Genomic DNA, 20,284 nt, shown 5'->3' on the forward strand with positions numbered 1-20,284 from the left:
TGGAGGCCCCCTGCCGTTTCCCCAGCAAGCTGGGCTCACTGTGGTGCAGTCCCTGGATCGCTGGCCTTGTCTCCCTGGGGGCTCCACGTACGCACTTGTCCCATTAGGCTGTGAATGCCCTGATGCAGGATCTTGGGGGTGCTTGTACCTCTAGTTCACGGAAAGCATTAGAGAGCATTTGCTGACGGACTGACTGACGGACTGAATGAATGAATGAGTTGCGCCGCCCCCCCTGCCGTGGGGACTCTGGGCTGGCCCTTCGGGTCTGCAGTGGGACGTGGGCAGCCCAGCAGCCCCCACCTACCCTGGGGGAGGCCTTCCCTCCTGGGGCCCCCTGGGCTGCAGTCACTTGTTCTGGAATCGTCCTCGCAGTGTCCTTCCTGGCCCAGCCGGCTGCGCAGGAGCAGCAGGTGTCTGCAGCAGAGGCTCCCCCGAGCCGCCCAGGGCTTTGCCACAGACGAATCCCGAGGAGTGGGGTCTGCAGGGTCGCCCCTGGCTCCCCGCCCTACTGCCCTGCGCCACCCTGGCTGGAGCCACTTGACCCATGCCCCCTCTCGGGCCAGCCCTGCCCCTCGTGCCCCTGGGACCTCCTGGCCTGAGCCTCCGGCTTGTCAGCACTGTGCGGGGAACCTAGCCGCAGCCCCAGCTCTGTGCTGCTCTGCCCTGCCCCGGCCCCGCCTCGTGCCCTGACGGTCCTGCAGGCGGTCTGGCCACTCCCTTGCTCTCACAGACTCCTGCTTCCCGGGCCCTGCTTCCCGGGTGCTGACCGCCTTCCTCTGCGTGTTACCTTCCAGAGCTCCCGGGCCCTGCCTCTGAGCCTGCAAACCTGGGCAGAGCTCTGGGTGCCCCAACCTGGAAGGGGGCTTGGGGGACACGGGGCGAAGGATGTGCCACCCGGGCCCAGGGACCTGGGAGGGCTCGCCCGGCGGGTCGGACGCTGCAGGAGATACTCACGAGCGGTTCCTGGAGTGCGTGTGTCCTGGAGGAGGGGCTGCAGGGGCGGTGCGCTCCAGTGGGCAGAGCAGAGCCAGGCTGTCCTGGGCGCCTCCCCGCTGGGCCGGTGCCAACCTCCTCCCCTGCCCCATGCCGCCGCCCGGTGGGTGGCTGTTACAGCTCTGTCCAGAAGATGGGGGAGCAGATTCAGAGAGGCTCGGAGGCCCCCCCCCGGGGTCACCAGCCGTCCCCCTGCGCTGTCAGGCTTCCACCCCGGCTCTGGCACCTTCTCCGGCTCTAGAGTGGAGGCAGGGAGGCAGAGTCTGAGGAGGAGGGGGAGGGAGGCTGGCGCCCGCCAGAAGCACCCAACAGCTGCTGACTGTGACTTTCCGGGGAGGGGGTGTGGGTGGGGGGGTGGCTTTCTGAGTTGGTCCTGTTCCTCCCTGCCTCCCCCCTCCCGTGGGAGAACCCTCACGACGAGAGGTTCCCGCCGCGCCCCCTCCCTGCAGAGGCCGGTGGTTTGCCTTTTCGGAGGATAATTCCCCATTAGACAGAGATATTTAGCCTAATAGAAGGCGACAGATCACTCAGGGCAGTGATGTCCTCCAGCTCGAGCGTCTAGATGCCACGGCCTGAGCTCAGATTAAAGGCTCCTTGCCCGCGCCCTGCAACCATGGGCCTGTGACCTTGACTGCAGCGACGGTAGGTTTCTCCCGCCCGCTTTCCCTCCTCCTCCCCGCGGCTCCCTCCTCCCTCCCTGCCTCTCTCTCTCTTTCTTGAAAAAAAAAAAAAAAAAAAAGGTATTTTCCTCCTTCAGGATTCAGCAGAAAGGCTGTGGCTCCAACCCCGCACGCTCCGGGGACAGCCGAGGGGCTCCGCGGCCAGCGGGGCACGGGGACGCCCGGCCCTGCCCCCTCCCTCTGCCTGCCGACCCCCTGCCCGGGGCTTGCACCCCCACTACGGGCAACTCCCCAGGCGGGAGGCTCCACGTGCCGCTCAGGCCCGGACGCCTGGGGAAGGATCCGGGGACGGCCGGGGCTGGACTGGAGGGCAGATGGCAGCAAAGTGGCACTTGGTGGCTTTCCATTGATCAAAAGGGTGGCTTCTGGGCTGTCCCAGCCCGGCCCCTGCGGGAGCCACTTGTCAGTTCACCCGTCCCCCGCCCCGAGTCTTGCCCTTGTCCTGCCTTCTCGCCCCCGTCATCTGCTCACCAGGGTGCCTTTGGAGCTGCCTCATACTCCTGTGCCAGCAGCGTGGGGCGTGTTTGGTCCTGGGTTCGAATCCTGACTCCCAGCCTTACAAGCTGTTTCTGTTCAATTTAGTAGTTTGAATTTGGACGGGTTCCCTAATCTCTCTGAGGCTTCATTCCCTCACCTGGAGAGGAAGAGCATCCTGAGGGCTCAGGCCGTGGTGTGGGGAGGGGTGGCGCTAGAGGTGGCTGCCCTGAGAGACGCCCCCTCCGGAGGCTCCCACCTGCCCTGCCCGATGCCCTCTCTCCTTCGCTCTCAGCCCCTCTGGATAGGAAAAGGGCAGGTGGTCGGGGGTGGGGGGTGCCTGGCAAAACGGTTCTGGTTCCCCCGCCCATGAGCCGTCCATGTAGGTGTGAGGAGAATGAGGCCAAGGTGGAGGGGCCCGTCTCCTTGAGTCCACTTCCTGGGCAAAGCCTAGCGTCTGATTTGAAGGAAGCCACATCGGGGCGGTGGCTGGACTCAGGGGAAGGAGTGGGGAGGATGGAAGACCGGGACCCGGGCAGCCTGGGAGGATGGACCTCCTGGGCTGGGACTCCCCTCCCAGGGCACAGGGGGCCGAGCACAAACAACCTCGAAGCTTCAGAAACGAAGGGTTTTGGCAACTGGATGAAACCCCAGGTGGTGGAGAGATTTCTGCTCCTTCTGGAGCAGCGGTGGTGGGGTCACCATGAGGGGTGCAGGTGGGGAAGGCCCCTGATGTGGGGCCGTCAGCCCAGAATCTGGGGCTGATATGCTGTGGGACCTTCGGCTGGTCCCGTTTCCTGTCTGGGCCTCAGTTGCCTCATCCTATAAATGGGTTAGTCACCCTGCCCTGTGTACCTCACGGGATGAGCAGAAGATCCGGGTCAGAGAATATTTGGGAACGTTCAGTGATTTATTCTGGCCACTCGCTTGCTTTCCCTTCACTCTCTGTGGCTCCCACTTTGATCCAGGCAACCTAATCCTGCCTGACGCCTATGCTGCTAGAATTCAACACGCGGCTGAAAGCAACCTCCGCGTTTAGTGCAAAATCCCCGCAAAACATACCATGTTGCCAGACCTCTGCTTGCATGCCCCCAGGGACAGGGAGCTCACTACCCCTCATGATGGACAGGCATCTGTCCCCCCTAGAATCTCTTATTCCCTGGGCTTAGCTCCGCTCTCTGGGCATGCAAACGCTGCGTGAATTGGTCAGGGACCTAAAGTCGCAACCAGGCCTTTTGAGGCTTCCCCCGGGAACATGGGTGCTAGGTCTGCCTCTTCCTGTCAAGGTCTCCATGGGCAGATTTCATGTTATCACAGACCTTCTAGCCGGGACCTAGATGCCCGGGCGTGGCTTTCTGGAAGTGGCTGCGCTGTCTCCAGAGATGAAGCAGCTGGTTCACGCAGCCTCTGTGTCTGCTGCTCGCAGCGGCCCGGAGGCCCTGGCCCCTGTGCGTAGTGGCCCTCGGAGCTCCCACGGAGCTTCTCCAGGCTCTGGTAATGCCTGGATACTGTGGCCCATTCCTGGGGCACGTGGAGGGCTTGGTTGGGGGACCCTGCCTCCCTAATCGGCCCTTCTCGGGCTGGACCTACCTCCAAGCTTCCATCCTAGTCTCTGCCAGAAAAATTTAAAAAAAAAAAAAAAGAAAAATTGTCGCCAGCCCTGCCAGTGCGGTGGCGAATCCTCCCCCGGAGCCAGCGTGACCCGGGCCCCCCGGTTCGTAGCTGACCCCCGAGGCAGCCAGCCCACAGCTGGGGCCTCCTCCGCGAGGGGCCGGAGGGCCTCGCCCCTGGCCGGCCGGAGCGCACGTCATCCTTCTGAACAGCCGAGGGAGGACTTGCAGTTATGCTGCAGGATTCTTCGGGAGGTGAACTCAAGGGTGCCGCTGTCTTGCCTGGGCTCTGCGCAGCCCTTCTGGAGTTTCTATCACACTGGATGGAAGCTGCCCCGTCTAAGCCCAAACTGGCTTTTTTAACCCGTTGTTTTAAAACAAAAGGGGAAGGATGCTAATATTTATAAAAATGCCACTTCTTGACATATCTCATTTCACCGACTCTTCATCACAGCCTTATGTGGGGGAGGAGGGCGAGGGAGCCGAGCCTGGGGGAGCAGAAGGTCCTGGGGGTCTGGGTGGAGCCAGGACGCAGAAGTGGGCCTGCTCCGGCTCTGCTCGGCTCTGGCTCCAGCTCCAGCTCCCGTCCAGGGCGGGGCCTGCTCTGGGCCAGCCCCCTGGCGCCCTCTCCCGTCCAGCCCTGCCCTGTCTTTCGGGACAGTGATCCCCGATCTCTGCTCCTGCTCCTCCGGCGCCATGCACAGGCCCCAGGAGGGAGCAGGGGCTCTGGAATCAGAGGCAGCAGGGGCAGGGGCGTGGGAGGCCGGGATGGCCCTTGCTGGGTGCTGGGTGTGGGGCGGTGGTGAAGGAAGGACACGTGTGTGCTAGAAGACGGGAGTCCCCCTGCCTCCTCTCCTCCCCCACTGTCGCACCTGCCACCCGCCCAGGAGCCGGCTCTCACCGTCCCCAGCGGCCCACCTCGCCACCCATGGGGCGCTGGGCCCTCCCGTCTGCTCCTGTAAGGCCAGTCTCCACCCAGCAGCCCGGGAACTTTGCACCCCGAGGAGGCCGGGCCCCCCACTTCCCTGGCGACCTTTCATCACCCGGGCCCTGGCCCGGAGGCCCCGCTCCCTCCACAGCCGCATCTCCCATAGTTGTGCCCACGCCCCCCGCCGGGCCCCCCTCCTGCCTGCTGCTCCCCAAAGCATCGGCCTCCCGCCCACCTCTGCCCTGCTCCTCCTGCTGCTCAAGGAGAGCCTGGCTCCCTACCCTCTAGGTGTGAGTTCAGGTGTGGCGTCTGCCCAGGTAGGGTGGTCCCCAGCCCTGCCCCAGGGCCCCGCCCTCACGTCCCCTGGTTTAATGATCTTAGTTGTACCTGCTGCTCTTTGCGGTCGGTCGCCTGCCTTGCTTGTCTGCTTGTCCTCTGTGCCCCCCCTCCCGTGGGAGCGTCAGACCTGTCTGCTTTGTAGCCCAGAGCCCTCAGCGCCTGGCATACAGCCTGCACACGGTACGTGCTCAATAAGTCGGGGAGAAAAAATGGAAACTCGGGATCACGTGAAGGAGAAATAGCAGATGATACAGTTGTGGGTATGGTAGCAGCTCGGGGTGTAATACTCGTGTGCGCGTGAGTGTGTGCGGGTGGCTGGGGGTCATCTGCTCCTCTAACGAGAGGGCCGGGCCCAGCCCGGAGCGCCACGTGCATGGGGGCACACGCTCGCAGACGTGCTTCGCTGCCCGGGAGCCCTGTAACCTCGTGCCCGCCAGGCCCAGTCGCCTCCCCTGAGGGACAGGGCTGCTGGGTGCCCTGCGGAGGGACCCACGGGCAGCGACCCGCCGGCCTGCGGCACCGGCTGGAAGGTGATTGTTGCGGTCCTCTCCGCACGGGGCTGCTTCCCGCTGACCTCGGAGGCAAGGGTCTCGCCCAGCAGTGGGGGGGGGGGTGGGGGGGGAGGTGGGAGCTCAGGGCTCCGGAAACGGGCAGGAAAGCCTGGAGACATGAGCTTTGCTGCTGGGAGCTGGATTATGTTCACGTAATCGGTCGCTCGGATGCCTCAGGAGCTTGACCTTGCGAGGTGTTCATTTTTGTGCGTGTGCTTGTTTTTGAAAGAAGAATTTTGAGACATTCATTTCTTGAAATGTTTTCTTTCGAATCGAAAGAATTTTTATGAAATTTAAAACGGAAAACACACACACACACACACACACACACAGACTTGTATTTGCAACAACCCAAGGCAACAAGTCTTCCCTTTCTGCCTCCTTGCCCTTTTCCTGCAACCTTGGAGAACATGTGGGGAGTACAGGGGGCTCTGGACCTTAGGCGAGCGGCTTCCTCTATGCCTCGGTCTCCTCATCCAAAAATAATAACAACAACAAGGGCATCACGCTCGCTCCCTCCCCGGTTCCCGTGCAGATTGCACGAGGCAGCGTTCCCCACGCATTGCGGGCGCTTAGGAGGAGTTTGTTAAATCAGAGGAGTAAATAAATAGGAAGGAAGGGGCTCCCAGGAGGCCCCCGCGGCACGGAGAGGCAGCAGTGGAAGCCTGTCCTTTGGGTCAGGACTCCAGAGCTCACACCCCGACTGCCCTCGCTCCCCGTGTCCCAGGAGCACGTGTGGCTTCTCTGCCTCAGCTCCTCCATCCACAAGATGGTTTTGTCATCTGCCGCCGGCGACGCCGCGGGTGTGCGTGGGCTCCGTGAGCACAGGGCCCCGGACGCCGCTGTCGCCCAGGCCCCACCCTCCCCCATCTTCTCCGCTTTCTTGCTCAGCATCATTATAACTCGGGACGCCTGGGGTGCTCCGCAATTGAGCGTCTGCCTTAGGCTCGGGGCGTGATCCCAGGTCCCGAGATCGAGTCCTGCATCAGGCTCGCTGCGTGGAGCCTGCTTCTCCCTCTGCCTGGGTCTCTGCCTCCCTCTCTCTGCATTTTATGAATAAACAAATAAGATCTTTTAAAAAATGCATCATTGTAGCTCCGTGTTGTTACCAGTCTCCATGTTTGTCATTTTTAAAGGCCGCGTAATATTCCATCGGGCAGAGGTGTCCTGATGCGCTTCCTCATCTCTGATGCGGGGTGGGTGGTGATTTCCCCAGGCAACTTCATGGATACCGACCGAGGCTGCTTTCTCGGGGGGGGCCAAGGGCCGGGCCAATGGCAGTGGCTGGGAGGGTGGCCTGTAGTCTACTCCAGGAGCGGCAGCAGGGGTAGCAGGGCAGCGACACGGCCAGTGTGATGGCACTGAGCATGGTGGGAAAAGCAGTGCATCGGGTGTGACGGTGACAAGCGTCTGGCCTGGACAACCTAGGCCACGTGGGGGGCGGCAGGAGCTCCACCGGGAGCCAGAGCAGCAAGGCTCTGGTCTTGCCTTTGTGTCTCTGTCACTTGCCCACACGCCCCGCGTGACCTTGAGCAAATCCCTTCCTCTCCGTGGACCCAGGGGCTGGGCTGGGGCTGTGCTGTCTCCTCTGGCGGCTACTAAGCCACCTGTGGCTGTTTTGATTTAAATAGAAATTAATTAAGATTTTTAAGTCACTTTCGTAGTCACGGTGTCCATGGTTCAGAATCCAGTCGTGTCTGTTGGCTGCCACGCTGGGCATTATGAGTATAGAACATTCCCGTTGCTGCAGAAGGCTCTACTGGACTGTGCTGGTCGAGAGACGTTTCCAGAAACCCCGTCAGCCCTCGTGTGCTATGGTTCAGGATCTCATGTCATCATGCCAAGAAGGGCCGCAGCCCAGAGCTCAGAGGACTCATTAGGAGCCTAACAAGTCTTAGTGACCTTGCACAGGCCAGGACCTCTGGTAGCGTCCAGAGTCTGAAATACCCACCCCTGTTTCTCTCTCCAGAAGTCCCAGCGTGGCCTCCGAGAGAAGCTGGGCAAGAGTCCGGGTCCCGGGAGGGTAGCCCCAGCTAAGGTCGGCGCCCAGGGGAGGCTGGCATTCGGACGGGGTAGGGGGTCTCCCGGCTGGGGGCAGCCCGAGGCGTCACCGGTTCCCTCGGGGTGCCTTGTCCTCTCTAGGACTCCTTTGGGGGGTGTGGCCTAGAGAGCAGAAGGACGGCCGCCTCGCTCGCCTTGCGCTGCTCTGGCTGCCTCCAGCCCTAGGCTGGCGCCGGGCACTTGCTGGGAGAGGAGCCCGCAGCACGAGGGTGAAGCTGCGTCTCCCCAGCAGCAGGTGCACGTGCTCTGGCGACCCAGGGTTCTGACCACGCCTGCCCCCACCTCTCCCTCCCTGTCGGAGGAGCCCCCGACCCCCTCCCATAGTTGCTTTTCTGCAGCCTGGAGGTGCAGCAGGGGGAGGCGAGGTGCCTGGGCTGGGGTGCAGTGAACAGGGGGAAGCAGAGGCGGGATGTGAGGGTGTGCAGAGGAGCTCGGCTGGCTTTGGTCTCACCTTTGCCAAAGTAGCTGCCTTCACCCTGCCCCTGTGCCCACGGGTTCCTCTGTCCCGGTACGAGCCCTACTGCTCACCCTTGTCTCTCCTGTTTTCCAGGGATCCCGTGGCCATGTCCTGGCTGCCTTGAGCCTCTGAGGCCACCCAGCCTCCCACCTGCATCTACAGGGCTCTCCCCCCGTCCAGCCCCTGGACCAGCTTCCAAGCCTGCCCCTCACCCCAACCTGGGGGCTCCGCAAGCTTCAGGACTCTGAGGGGCTCAGTAGCAGTCACGGTAGGTGGCATCCTCACTCTGCTCACTCCCTGGCTCCTGGGGTACTCAGCTGGGCTTTCGTGGTCTCTGGAATAAGAAGGAAACCTTTCTGAACTCGGTCTCTGTCAGAATTCCCTTGGTTGCAATGGCAAAAAAAAAAAAAAAAACCATTTAGATAAAATAAAATTAGCAGCTCACATAACTGAAGGGTTCAGAGGTAGGTTGGGCTTCAGGCAGGGCTTGATCCAGTGGCTCGAACAATGTGACCAGGACCTGTTTTCTGTCTGTATTTCTCTGCTTCTCGTCCTGGGTGATGGCTCTGCTCTTGGGATCCGTGACACATGACACGGTCACCGGATGTCTGCCAAGAGTTTCTGAGGCAACATGCTCCCAGGTTAAAATCTGGGGTCAGGGCTGGAGATGAATTCTGCTTTCTTGATGGAACAAACAGAGGTCCTGGGGTTGATCTCTTGGCCCCGATTGGATCCCTGTTTGGACCGTCCTGACCCTTTAACGGGGTCCACAGGTCCTGGAAACCTAAAGGGACTGGGGGTCAGGGCCCGTCCCTCCCCAACCGTGTGACCAGGAGCGAAGGGAGCGTGTTCCCCAAAGGAAGCTTGGAGTCTAGCTGCAGAAGGAGTCACCCCCGATTGAGGGAAGCAAGTAACAAATGAGCAGTGGAGTCTGTCCGGCTTGGACAGCTGGACGCCAGTCCCAGGTAGATGCCGATGTGCTGTGCGTCCTTGGACAAATCCCTGCGCCTCCCTGAACCTCGGTTTCCTGATCTGATGATGACCCCACCGGGCAGGGATGCTTCGAGAGCTACTCGAAATGATCTGTGCGAAGTGCTGGCATCTGGCAGGTGCTCCGTAAATCCTTGTCCTCATCTCCTTCCGTTTCCGGGGAGCTGGGAACATCCTGTTCTCTTCAAACTTGGAAGGAGCCGCAGAGCAAGTATTGCCAGTCGAGATCCCCGGAAGGGGGAAGAGCAGGAATGGGGTAGGAATGAGCTCCATGAGTGAGGTCGTGGTCTCAGGGAGCGTAGCTTCGGGCTGGTCCCGGGGTTCACACCACAGAACCGCCCGCCCCGCAGACAAGGTGGCCCCGAGCTGGGCTGCCCAGCCTGGGGTCTGCTGACGGGGTGGACCATTGTCCCCTCCTCTCCAGAAGCTTTTCCCACCCCAGGCCTCCTCGTCCTTCCTCTGCTCCCCGCCTCTCCCCCTCTGCCTTCAGCCTCAGCCATGTGGTCCTCCCGCCTCCTATGCCCCTTCTTGCTCTCCGCATCCTCCTTCAGGGCCTGTGTGGGTCCCTCCCTTTCCAGGAGGCCTCTGCTCACTGCCCCGGCCACTGTCTCCTTGAGTCCTTCCTTGGCTGCACCCTTCCGACAGACAGGGAGGCACGTCCCCGTGAACACTCTGTGGGTTCCAGCAGCGGTGCCGAAGCGTGTTGCTCTCTTTGCCTTGGCTGCCAGGAAGCAGGTGGCTGGTTTGTGGCCCACGTCTCGTTAGGGCTCAGAGTGCTGCCATGTGGTCGCTCAGTAGCCTTACCTCTGGCCTCCTCTGTCTCATTTTCTCCTTCTGATTTCTTAATTTTCAGCTTGTGCTGTTCTTAGTAGCCTCAGACTCTTTTCGGGGAAGGTGGGGTCTAAATTACAAATAACCAAGAGTGGCCTGGGTTAAAGCTCTCAGTCGGATGCCAGGCTTTGCCCTTCCCGAAGGCGGCTGGGGTGGAAGAGTCTCCCCCAGAGCCCGGGCTGAGCCTCTCCCCAGGGAGACACGGAGGCCTGACCCTGGCAACCCGGGGGGAAGTGCCCACCCTGCCCTCTGTGGGTCACGAATGACATTGTTCTGCTTCCCGCCCAGCTCCCTCCCCGCTTCTCATCTTATCAGAAGCTAATGAAAGAGGCTGGGAAACCCAATCCTCTGGTAATTAAATTTACTTAACGGGTATTCAAGTGGAGTAATGAGAAGTTTAATGCAGTGATTAGATTTTTCTTTAATTAATTAAAATGAGAACCATGTGTCTTGCCAGCAAACCAACTTGACCCTCTGCTTGAGAGTAGCGGGCAGAGAGGGTGGGGGGCTTGGCGTTGCGGGTGGGGGCGGAGGGGTGGCCACACCTCTTGGGAGGAAGCTTAGCTCTGGTGCCCACCCAGGGTGGCCTTGGGAGGTCTTGGGAGGAAGCTTAGCTCTGGTGCCCACCCAGGGCGGCCTCGGATGCAGCTCCCCCGAGCTCTGCGAGTGCCCGGCCCGGGCTAGGCCCGAGTCACCCAGGACTGAGGGATCCAACAGTCCCTGCACCCAGACAGCTGAAACTGACCCACAACTGGGTTTCAGAGGGGGTTCGGCGAGGGTGGCTGAGAGAAAGGAGCACAAAGCAGGGGTTTCAGGCACTGCAACAGGTGGGGGCATTTGGGGTGTCACGTCTTGTTGCATGCACGGGCCAGCGGACACCTTTACCTGCATGCTGAGCCAGACATGGGTTTAGGGCCGTTGGCGGTCTCTGGGCTAAGGGAGTGAGGGCAGCAGGGTGGAGAATTGAGAAATCAGGGATGATCCGCAAACCCCTTCTCCTGGCCATGGGGATGCATCCGTGCCAGGACGGCCACCCTGGCTGTGTTTCTAAAGGCCAGTTAGGGATGCAGGGAGGTGCTTGCTGCCTCGGGCCACTTCTGCTGGGCTGGGGTTCGGGGCCGGGGAAACGGGAATATGGGAATCCCAGCAGAGCTGTGGAGGGTGCAGCATAGGACTGGCCCTGCCAGGGTGCGGGGTGCGCATAACGAGGACCGCAAGGCAGGCCCCTGCCTCTCGAGAGCAGAATATGTGGTTTGCAAGCAGTGGGCGAGGCTGGGGAGAGTCCCAAGGCAGAAAACCTCCTGTATCGAGCTCTGACCTACCCCACCCCAAGCCCTGATCCCAGTCCTAGACTGAGCCCTGATCCCAACCTCACTCAGCCCAGCATCGTCATGGGCTTGCGGGCGGAATAACAGGGGCTGGGGTGGGCAGGGCAGGAGACCCTACTTGTCCGTCCTCAGCGCCAGCCCTCCTGCTTATAGGCAGGACTGCCCTGCGAGGCCCGCACCAGTCTCTGAAATGGCCAAGATGAGTCACACACGGTCCCTGCCCGCAGGGCTGGTGGGGGGAGTGACAAGCACGTGGGCACTGAGGTTGGAGCTGAGGTGGGGAGGCTGGGGGGCTGGAGGGGCTGACGCTGGTCGGCCACGGAGGAGGATGGTGCGGGCCTGGTGTGGGGGCCGGGTCGCTGGAACCCCCCCGGGTGAGTGACTCTCCTGCAGGAACTGGCTGGCACTCCTCCAGGCCAAGCTGCTGGTGAACCAGTGACTCGCGTGGGGAGGGCTGGTAGGGCACCGGCCAGTAGTGTTACCTTACAAGGGAGGCATTTTTATCCCTTGCATCCAAGAGCTCACAGGTGTGCAGGGACCCGCCAGACGTTGTCCAGTGGGGGCAGTTCCCGGAGCTCGCGGCCTGCGCACTGCCCTTCAGGGAATGCCCAGGCCCTGGGGGGCAGGAGTCGTCCCCTTCCAACTCCTCCCCCCTCACCTGGCTGGAGCCTGAGGCCTGTGGGGAGCAGAGGGTCCCGGCTGCGTAGGGGACCAGCCCCCGGAAGGAAGTCTGCTGCTTTCCCATCCCGCTTGTCCCCTCTCCTGGTTCCACTAGGTTCCTCTTCCCCGTTTCCCCTCTTCTTTCCTCTCTGAGAATGCTGGCCCAGAGAACCCACGCAGCCGGCCGCCCACCACTGTCGTGGGGAAAGTGAGGCCGGCACCCTCCCAGATCACGGGGCTGTGCCTCTCATCCGTCCTTAAGGTTAAAGGGTCTGAATCACATTACCCCAAACGCAAGCACAGAACTGCATGGGATGCAAGTCCACACCCCGCAGGCAGCGGCCGCTGGCCCCGGCAGGCCCCCCAGGCGTGTTCACCTCCCCTCTGTGGGTTCCGGGTGTCGGAAGCACCTTCTCCTTTAATCTCCTCAGCAGTCTGGGGAGGTGTTTATCCAGGTGGCCGGGCCTGGGCCAGAGTCCCCCCCAGAGCAACCCGCTGCGTGCAGAGGCGGAGGGAGCTTGCCTGACACCCTCCCACCCTGGGCCCAGCCACCCCTCCCTCAGGCCAGCCTGGCCTCGCCTCTGCAGCTGGCCCCCCCCCCCCCGCGCCCCTCCTCATCCACTGCCGCCTTCTGGAGCCACAACCGTGACTCTCCCCCAGCAGCCCCGCGCTTTCCGCCCCCCACACTACACTAGGCCCTGTTCAAGCTGATTCAGCCCCCGGAGTTCTCCTCCCCATCGCCATCTGCCCAAACCCCCTTCATGTCTCTAGGCTGGGCCCAGACGCCACTTCCTTCATGGAGCCACCCCGTGGGCTCACTCTCCAGGCAGAAGTCACCCGCGCTCCCTGCACCATCCTACAGGTGCTCTCCGCCCTGCCCCCTAGGCTCCTGGCCCTCTTGGGTCTGACCTCGAGGCTCCTGGAAGGCAGGGCCCGTGGCCCCCAGGGCCTGGCACATAGTAGGGGTACAAGAGATAGTGGGGGGCAGGCTTCCTTGGGAGGGGCCTCACCTCCACACACCTGTCCCTTTCCTCAGCAGTCCCGGGTCCCTTAGCCCCCTGAGGACACCGGCCCACAGCCTGCCAGATGCTCTGCAGCAGCTGTGCCTGCTGGGGATGGAGGGCTCTCTTGGGGCCCCAGCAGACCTCCCCGGGCCCAGGTTCGGGGAGCGAGGCAGGAACAAGGCAAGGCCCACCGCTGGGGCTCGCAGGAGAGTCTTGAGACCCACCAGCTACGGGCCCCAGCGCAGGCCCCTCTGCATGGACACCCTCGATGGCTCTGCTGATTCCTGGTGGTGTGGCTGAGCCAGTCACGGAATCTCGCCGTGCCTCAGTTTCCTCCTCTGGTAGATGAGGTGATGACAAGCCTACCTGGGGTTGCTCTGAACACAGCGCGAAGCCCATGGCGCAGCCCAGACGTAGACCCACAGCGACTGTGCGCTGTCACCGTGTCTCTGGGAGGAGCCTGAAGGTACAGTGTTGAGGGAGTTTCCAGAAGGTGGTGACACATGATGAGGCCCAGAGGCAAGGAAGGACGTGCCCAGAAGAAGGAACCACACAGACGAAGATCCAGAGGCAGTTTGGGGACATGCAAGGGATCTGGCTATGTCTAGACTTAAGAATGGGTCAAGGAGGGGCGTCTGGGGGGCTCAGTCAGCTAAGTGTCTGCCTTCAGCTCAGGTCATGATCTCAGGGTCCTGGGGTCCAGCCCTGAGTCGGGCTCCCTGCTCAGCGGGGAGTCTGCTCTTCCCTCTGCCTCCGCCCCTCCTCATGCTCATGCTGTCTCACCTTGCTCTCTCAAATAAGTAAATAAATCTTTAAAAAAAAAAAAAAAAGGGTCAAGGGGAGGTCCCAGGGCTGTGTTCTGAGGGACCTTGGATGCCACATGGGAGAGTGTAGCCCTACAGCCCGTGAGGGGCCATGGGATGGGGTCTTTTTTTTCCTCTTTCTTCTTTTTTAACATTTGCTCATGCAAAGACATTGAAACAGTATAGACGTGTGTCTATACACATGGAAGTTCCCTCTTTGCCCTTAAATCTTGTGCTGCCAAGGCCTCACCGTTGTGGGTCTGAGGTGCCTCCTTCCAGAGCTTTTTGCTGCGTTTTACAAGCATATTTATTATATATCACTTTTTCTTTAAAGGTTTTAGTTCTTTTTTTTTAAAAAAAAAAAAAAAAGGTTTTATTTATTTATTCGCGAGAGACACAGAGACACAGGCAGGGGGAGAAGCAGGCTCCCTGGAGGGAGCCCGATGCGGGACTCAATCCCGGGACCCGGGGATCATGACCTGAGCCAGAGGCAGACGCTCAACCCCTGAGCCACCTGGGCGCCTCCTAAAGGTTTTAGTTCTGAGTAATCTCTACACCCAACATGGAGCTTGAACTCACAACCCCGAGATCAAGAGTCACGTGCTCTACCGACTGAGCCACCCAGGTGCCCCGTATATTACTATCTATTTATTTTAAAGATTGTATTTATTTATTCATGAGACACAGAGAGAGAGGCAGAGACAGGGAGAAGCAGGGGGAGCCCGATGCGGGACTCAATCCCAGGACCCTGGGGTCACAACCTGAGCTGAAAGAGAGCTTAACCGCTGAGCCCCCCAGGCATCCCCTGTATCTCACTTTTTTTAAAAAAAGACATGGATTCGTGTCCAGCACATGCGTCTCCCCCTTTCCCTTTCCGGCGTGGGGTGAGCATCTGTCAGTGTCCCCGCACACGGGTCTGTGGTGTCCATTTTAATGGTTGCCTAATAGTCCCTTGTTTGGCCAAAGGGTGGTGTGTGTAACTAGTCCTGGGTTGACAGATACTTAGGTCATCTTCAGTTTTCCACTCTTCCGAATAAGGCGTCAGCGGCCGGCTGCCCTCGAGTAGACATCTTGCTGACACGCGTGAGCATCTAGGATGGATTTCTAGAGGTGGGGTTGCCTGGCCAAAGGGCATTTTTATCACATTTTGGTAGGTGGCCGCGGCGCTCTTCCAGAAGGTTGGGCCGCCCGCGGCATCTGTGGCTGGCCACTTCCCCCACACCGTCCTCCGCACCCAACTGACCAAGCTTTTTAACTTGAGCTAAGAATCCAGGAAAGCGTCTTGCTGCGGTTTCAACACTCACTTTCCTTCTCCCCAGCAGAGCTGAGCATCTTGTTCGTGGACCATTTGTACTTCCTCCTCCGTGAATTGACTGTTCATATCCTTTGCCCATTTTTCTTTCTTTTTCTTTTTTCCTTATTTCTTGTTGCTATAAAGGAGCTTTTAGTATATTAGAGATTTTCAGACTTTTTTGTCTGTTGGGTGCATTGCACATCTTTTCCCTAGTCTGCTGTTTGTCTTTTTTAACTTGGTTTATGGTCTCTTTGGCCCTAGAGAAGCTTTAGATCTTTATTTAGTCAAATCTGTCAGACTTTTTCTGAGTTTCTGAGTTTCACATCCTGCTTGGCCGAGCTTCCTGGAAGTGTTCTAAATGGAGGTCAGGTGGGTGACTGGGAAAGGTGGCTCTGATGGCCGCTGTGTGCAGGGCGGGCGGAGGGGGACAGCAAGCTGGAGGATGGGAAGCAGCTGAGACCTTTGTCCCGGGTGGGGTTGGGGCAAGACTGGGGAGAAGGTGAGTTTGGGAAATACTCAAGGATTGGCTGCCCATAGTGATGGGATGTGACGATGGAAGAGGGAGAGGGAAAGGACTTTGGAGCAATGCCGGGGTGTGTGGCGGGGGGGGGGGGGGTCTGCATGGCTGGTGCTGCCACCACTGTGAGGTGCGGACAGGATTAGGAGGGAAATGCATGCAGGTGCATGCAGGTGCTCCCCCGCACAGGGACGCGGCATCTGTGAACACATCTATGCACACGGGTACCAGCAGGGTATGGGGTTGGCCATCTGTACCCGGGGTCTGGGGTTGACCTTCCGTACCATGGCTGCACGGAGGGGCCACGGCACGGGCTCTCGTCTTTGTGGAGCGTCTGTTCTCCGCCAGGTAGTGTCTGCGGCTCGGCGCACGCGCACTCTGTGACCTCTCCCACCATAGGAGGTTGTCTTACGGACAAGGACCCAGGCTCTGGTTAAGTAAGTGGCTCAAGGAGGCAGAGCGGTACGAGACAGAAAGGGGATTTTTTTCGACAACTTAGATCTGACCACCCAACAGTATTTTTTTAAAAAAGATTTTATTTATTTATTCATGAGAGACACACACAGAGAGAGAGAGAGAGAGAGAGAGAGAGAGAGAGAAGCAGAGACCCAGGCAGAGGGAGAAGCAGGCTCCCTGCAGGGAGCCCGACGCGGGACTCGATCCCGGGACCTGGAGGTCACAGCCCGGGCCGGAGGTAGCCGCTCCATGGCTGAGCCCCCGCCGTCCCTCCCACCAACACTGTTAGGAGCCTTGCCCTCGCCTCTAACTGACAAACTCCGTTTTGTCAGGGACTGTGAGCGCGAGTGCCGGGACCTTACAAGGCCAGTTACGGCCCCTCTCCGTGCCTCAGTGTCCCCATTCTAAAAACGTAGACGATCCCGGTGCCCACCTCGCAGGGTGCTGGCGGCAGTGAAGTGCTCGTGACGCGCTCCGCCTGGGAGCCCATGGCGTCGGCTGCAAGGCGACACCTTCACCTCGGTCTCTGCTCCGTCCCGCCTCCTTCCTCTCCGTCTTCTCTCCGCCTATCACTTCGCCCCATGCCAGCTCTTCCTCCGGTCCCCGCGGGGCCTTCTTTCACCCTGTGCCTGTGAACCTCTGTCCTGGCGTCAGCCCCCAAGGCCTCGGCAGACCGTGAATTGAAGCGCAGCCAGTCGCAAAGGGCATCCAGGGGCGGGGCAGCTTCCGTGCACCCCCCGCGGATCCGGATCCGGTGTCTGGAACACCCCTTGCTGCCTGGGCGGAGACGGGTGTGCTCTGGGGCCGAGGGCCCAGCTGACCCAGCCCGACCAGCCCCCCTGGCCGTGGCCGTTGCTGGAGCCCTGAGCCCTGGCCAGCAGCCCGACCCACAGGAAACAAAAGCCTAAAGCCCCGCAAATCCCAGCAGGGTTTCGTCCCACGAGCAGATCAGAGCAGATCCTGTGGCTGCGAAGGGTGAGAGCAAGGTGTTCACACTGGGCTCGAACCTCAGGTCTACACCCAGGTAAAGGTTTCCCACCGAAATCATCAGACTCACGGCTGTGGATTTCTCGTCGCCAGAATGAGCCGCCGGGTAAATAAATGCTCGTGGTGAAGGATGGAGTTGCCAGCACTTGTAGGGTTTTGTTCTCAGTTGCCCGGCATCAGGCACACCTGCTTATTAACCCGAAGGATGAGAGAGCTGCCTGAGCCCACCTGGGCGGGGGGGGAGGGGGCGGCGGGTTACACCCGGGACAGCAGAACCCGCAGCTGGCGGGAGACAGGGTTCTTGTGACGGCTTCGGGGAGGCTGGCTCTGTCCCGAGGCTCCTGCACCATCTCCGCCCACTTCCAGCCCAGCCCCGCCTCCACTCACCCCGCACCCCTGCAGGGCACCCCTAGGACTCCCAGCCAACCTGGCCGACCAAGGCCAGGTGAGCCTTTGCGCACTGGAGGCGACCTGGCCACGTCAGCACTCCTCCTCCGACGACGACGAGGATGACGACCCTCCCCAAGCTCGCCCGCGCATCCTGCAGGCCTCAAGGACGCTGCACGGCACCCTTTAAGGTTCTCCCCAACGTGGGTACAAGGGAGGCAGTATAACCCACTACTGCTCTTGGAAAAAGCGAGGAACCCCGGGGGGCGTTAATGGAGGCAAGGCCCTTCCCCGCAGGTCGCTGCCAGAGCCGGTTGGTGCCTCCAGGGGCTCCCTCTTCTCCCTGTGGTCCTGGGTTGCCCCATAGGAGCGCAGAGCATTGAAGGGGATAATTGCCGAAGTAAAGTGCCCATAAGTTCAAAATACAAATGTGAATTAAGCTTGTGGCCGCTGTCATGGTGGCTCAAGGGCCCTGCTGGCACCTCCCTGCCCCAGCTGTCATCCAGGGCAGACAAGGAGGGGGCCCCGGGCTGAGCGGGGCTAAAGCTCTGAGGGCGCTCTAGCCTTTGTTCAAAGTTCAACTCCAAGCCCTTGAACGTAGGCCGAGGCGCCCGCTGTCCTGGAGGTGTTTACCGCTTGCCTCTGCTCGCGCCTCCTTTCTGCAGGGGGGATCGTCCTGCTGGCGGATCCTACTACAGGCCCGGAAACTTCCCCCTTTTACTTGTGGATGGGGAACCCGTGAAATTGGGGATTGATGCATTTGTGTCCCCCACTGAAGTGCTAGTGATTTAGGGGCTTCCAAATGGAGCTTAGTTCTCTCCCTCAGAACGTCATGCAAACATACTCTCCAAGCAAATACAGCAAGGTCATGTGCCCCAGGTGGCCCGTGGGGATGCCGTGGGGTACGCAGGGCCATGCTGCTCGATCCAGTGCTCTGGGAACTCCCAGTGACCTACAGCAGCAAAGGCTCTGTTATTCTTTCTTCCTCTATGGACAGTCTGACCTCATATTCCATGTCCAGTGAGGGAAGTGGGGAGGGTGGCAGACTCTGGTCCGTATAGTCACGCAGGGACCCAGGCTGGCCGGAACTCCACCATCCTGTAGCCGCCCCACCTGGAACGTGGAGCCTCCTCCAGTCACCGTGGCAAAGAAGAGGAAAAGATGGAATCACACTCTGCTCTTAAATGCCTCGGCCCGGCAATGACACACATCACTTTTGTTCCCAACCCATTGGCCAGAACTTCTCATGCAGCCTCAACTGACTGTAAGGGGGCGAGGAGAGGGGACATCCTGCTAGGACAGGAGGGCGTGGAGGAAATGCACTCAGACGTTCAGCGACCAGTAAAATCTTCTCTACAAGGGGTGTTATAGGACCAGTGTCAGAGCCAGGGCTTCAGGAGCGCCAAGGCCACGACCTGCTGTCATTCTCTCCACCTGGGGTTGGAGAAGCCAGAGTGTCTGGGAGGGCTTGATGAGAGAAGCTTTGGGGAAGAGTCCCTATGGATGAATAAGCCCCATGGCAGGCCCAGGTCCAGGCCTCCACTCACCAGGCTCTAGGTTTGACTCAGCCTCTCCCCTCTTACCCCATTGACTGCTTTGAATACCAAGACCATCCCATAAAATGAGTTTCTCAAGAGGAGAAGCAGGAACGGGAGTGAAGACAAGTTCAGCTTTGGCGGGAGAAAATCCGAGAGAAGACATCCAGAAGCTATGTCTTAAGTCCATTTGGGCTGCTCTAACAAAATCCCACAGATTGGGTGGCCAATAAACAGCAGAGGGTTATTGTCTCACGGTTCTGGAGGCTGGGAAGTCCAAGATCAAGACGCCGGCAGATTTGGTGTCTAGTGAGGGCCCTCTTCCTAGGTCATCGACAGCCATCTTTTCATGGTGTCGTCCTATGGCACGAGGGACAGGTCTCTTTGGTAAAGGTGCTAATCTCATTCATGAGATTCATGAGACCTTCATGACCTAATCCCCTCCCCCAAAGCCTCACCTCCAACTACCATTACCTTGGACTTCAGTTTCAACACAGGAATTTGGGGGTGTGGATGGGACACAGACACTCAGTCTATGGCATGTTGGGTATGATGGCCTCCAGCCCAGGAGCATACCCTCGCCGTGAAAGAGAGCTAGAAGATCCTGCCTTTCATCCAGGCTTTCATTCCTTCAGCAAATGTGGGTCATGGAATGTACTGATGACTACTGTGGGGTCTGATTCCAGAACAGCTGGGATGGGGGATCCCTGGGTGGCGCAATGGTTTGGCGCCTGCCTTTGGCCCAGGGTGTGATCCTGGAGACCTGGGATTGAATCCCATGTTGGGCTCCCGGTGCATGGAGCCTGCTTCTCCCTCTGCCTGTGTCTCTGCCTCTCATTCTCTCTCTCTGTGTGTGTGAATATCGTAAATAAATAAAAATTAAAAAAAAAAAAAGAACAGCTGGGATGGAAGCATGGCTTGGCCCCTTATCAGCGAGGTGACCTAGGGCTAGGTACTTCCCTCTGCCTCAGCTTTCTTCTCTTAACATGAGGGTATTGATAGCATGTATCTGTCTTAGGGGAAGGGTGAGCATTAAATGGGTTAGTATTTGTAAAGTCCTCAGAAAAGTGCTGGGCACATGATAAATACTCTATAAATATTAACTTTCAACACTGCAGCCGCTGTCACCACCATCACCACCACCGTCACCACCACCACCATCACCACCACCATCACCACCATCACCACCACCACCATCACCACCACCACCATCACCACCATCACCACCACCATCACCACCATCACCACCACCATCACCACCATCACCACCACCACCATCACCACCATCACCACCACCACCATCACCACCATCACCACCACCATCACCACCACCACCATCATTCCCATCACCACCACCATCACCCCCATCACCACCACCACCACCACCACCACCACCACC

At 59.7% G+C, this 20,284-nt stretch overlaps 1 protein-coding gene across 22 annotated transcripts in view; it reads left to right on the forward strand.

Moving 5' to 3' along the window:
- Positions 1-20,284, forward strand: part of LINGO1 (leucine rich repeat and Ig domain containing 1) — a 175,379-nt gene that overhangs the window by 97,086 nt on the left and 58,009 nt on the right. For 19 of the 22 annotated variants that reach the window (XM_072739115.1, XM_072739129.1, XM_072739119.1 and 16 more), the window contains one exon: positions 8,187-8,361. The gene's annotated coding sequence lies outside the window, so the exon portion shown is untranslated. Of the gene's footprint in view, positions 1-1,065; positions 1,636-8,186; positions 8,362-20,284 lie in introns of those variants that run through there. The other 3 variants (XM_072739125.1, XM_072739134.1, XM_025987530.2) reach the window with 3 other exon arrangements.

Source organism: Vulpes vulpes, chromosome 15, assembly GCF_048418805.1.
Source record: "Vulpes vulpes isolate BD-2025 chromosome 15, VulVul3, whole genome shotgun sequence".
Taxonomy (NCBI): Eukaryota; Metazoa; Chordata; class Mammalia; order Carnivora; family Canidae; genus Vulpes; species Vulpes vulpes.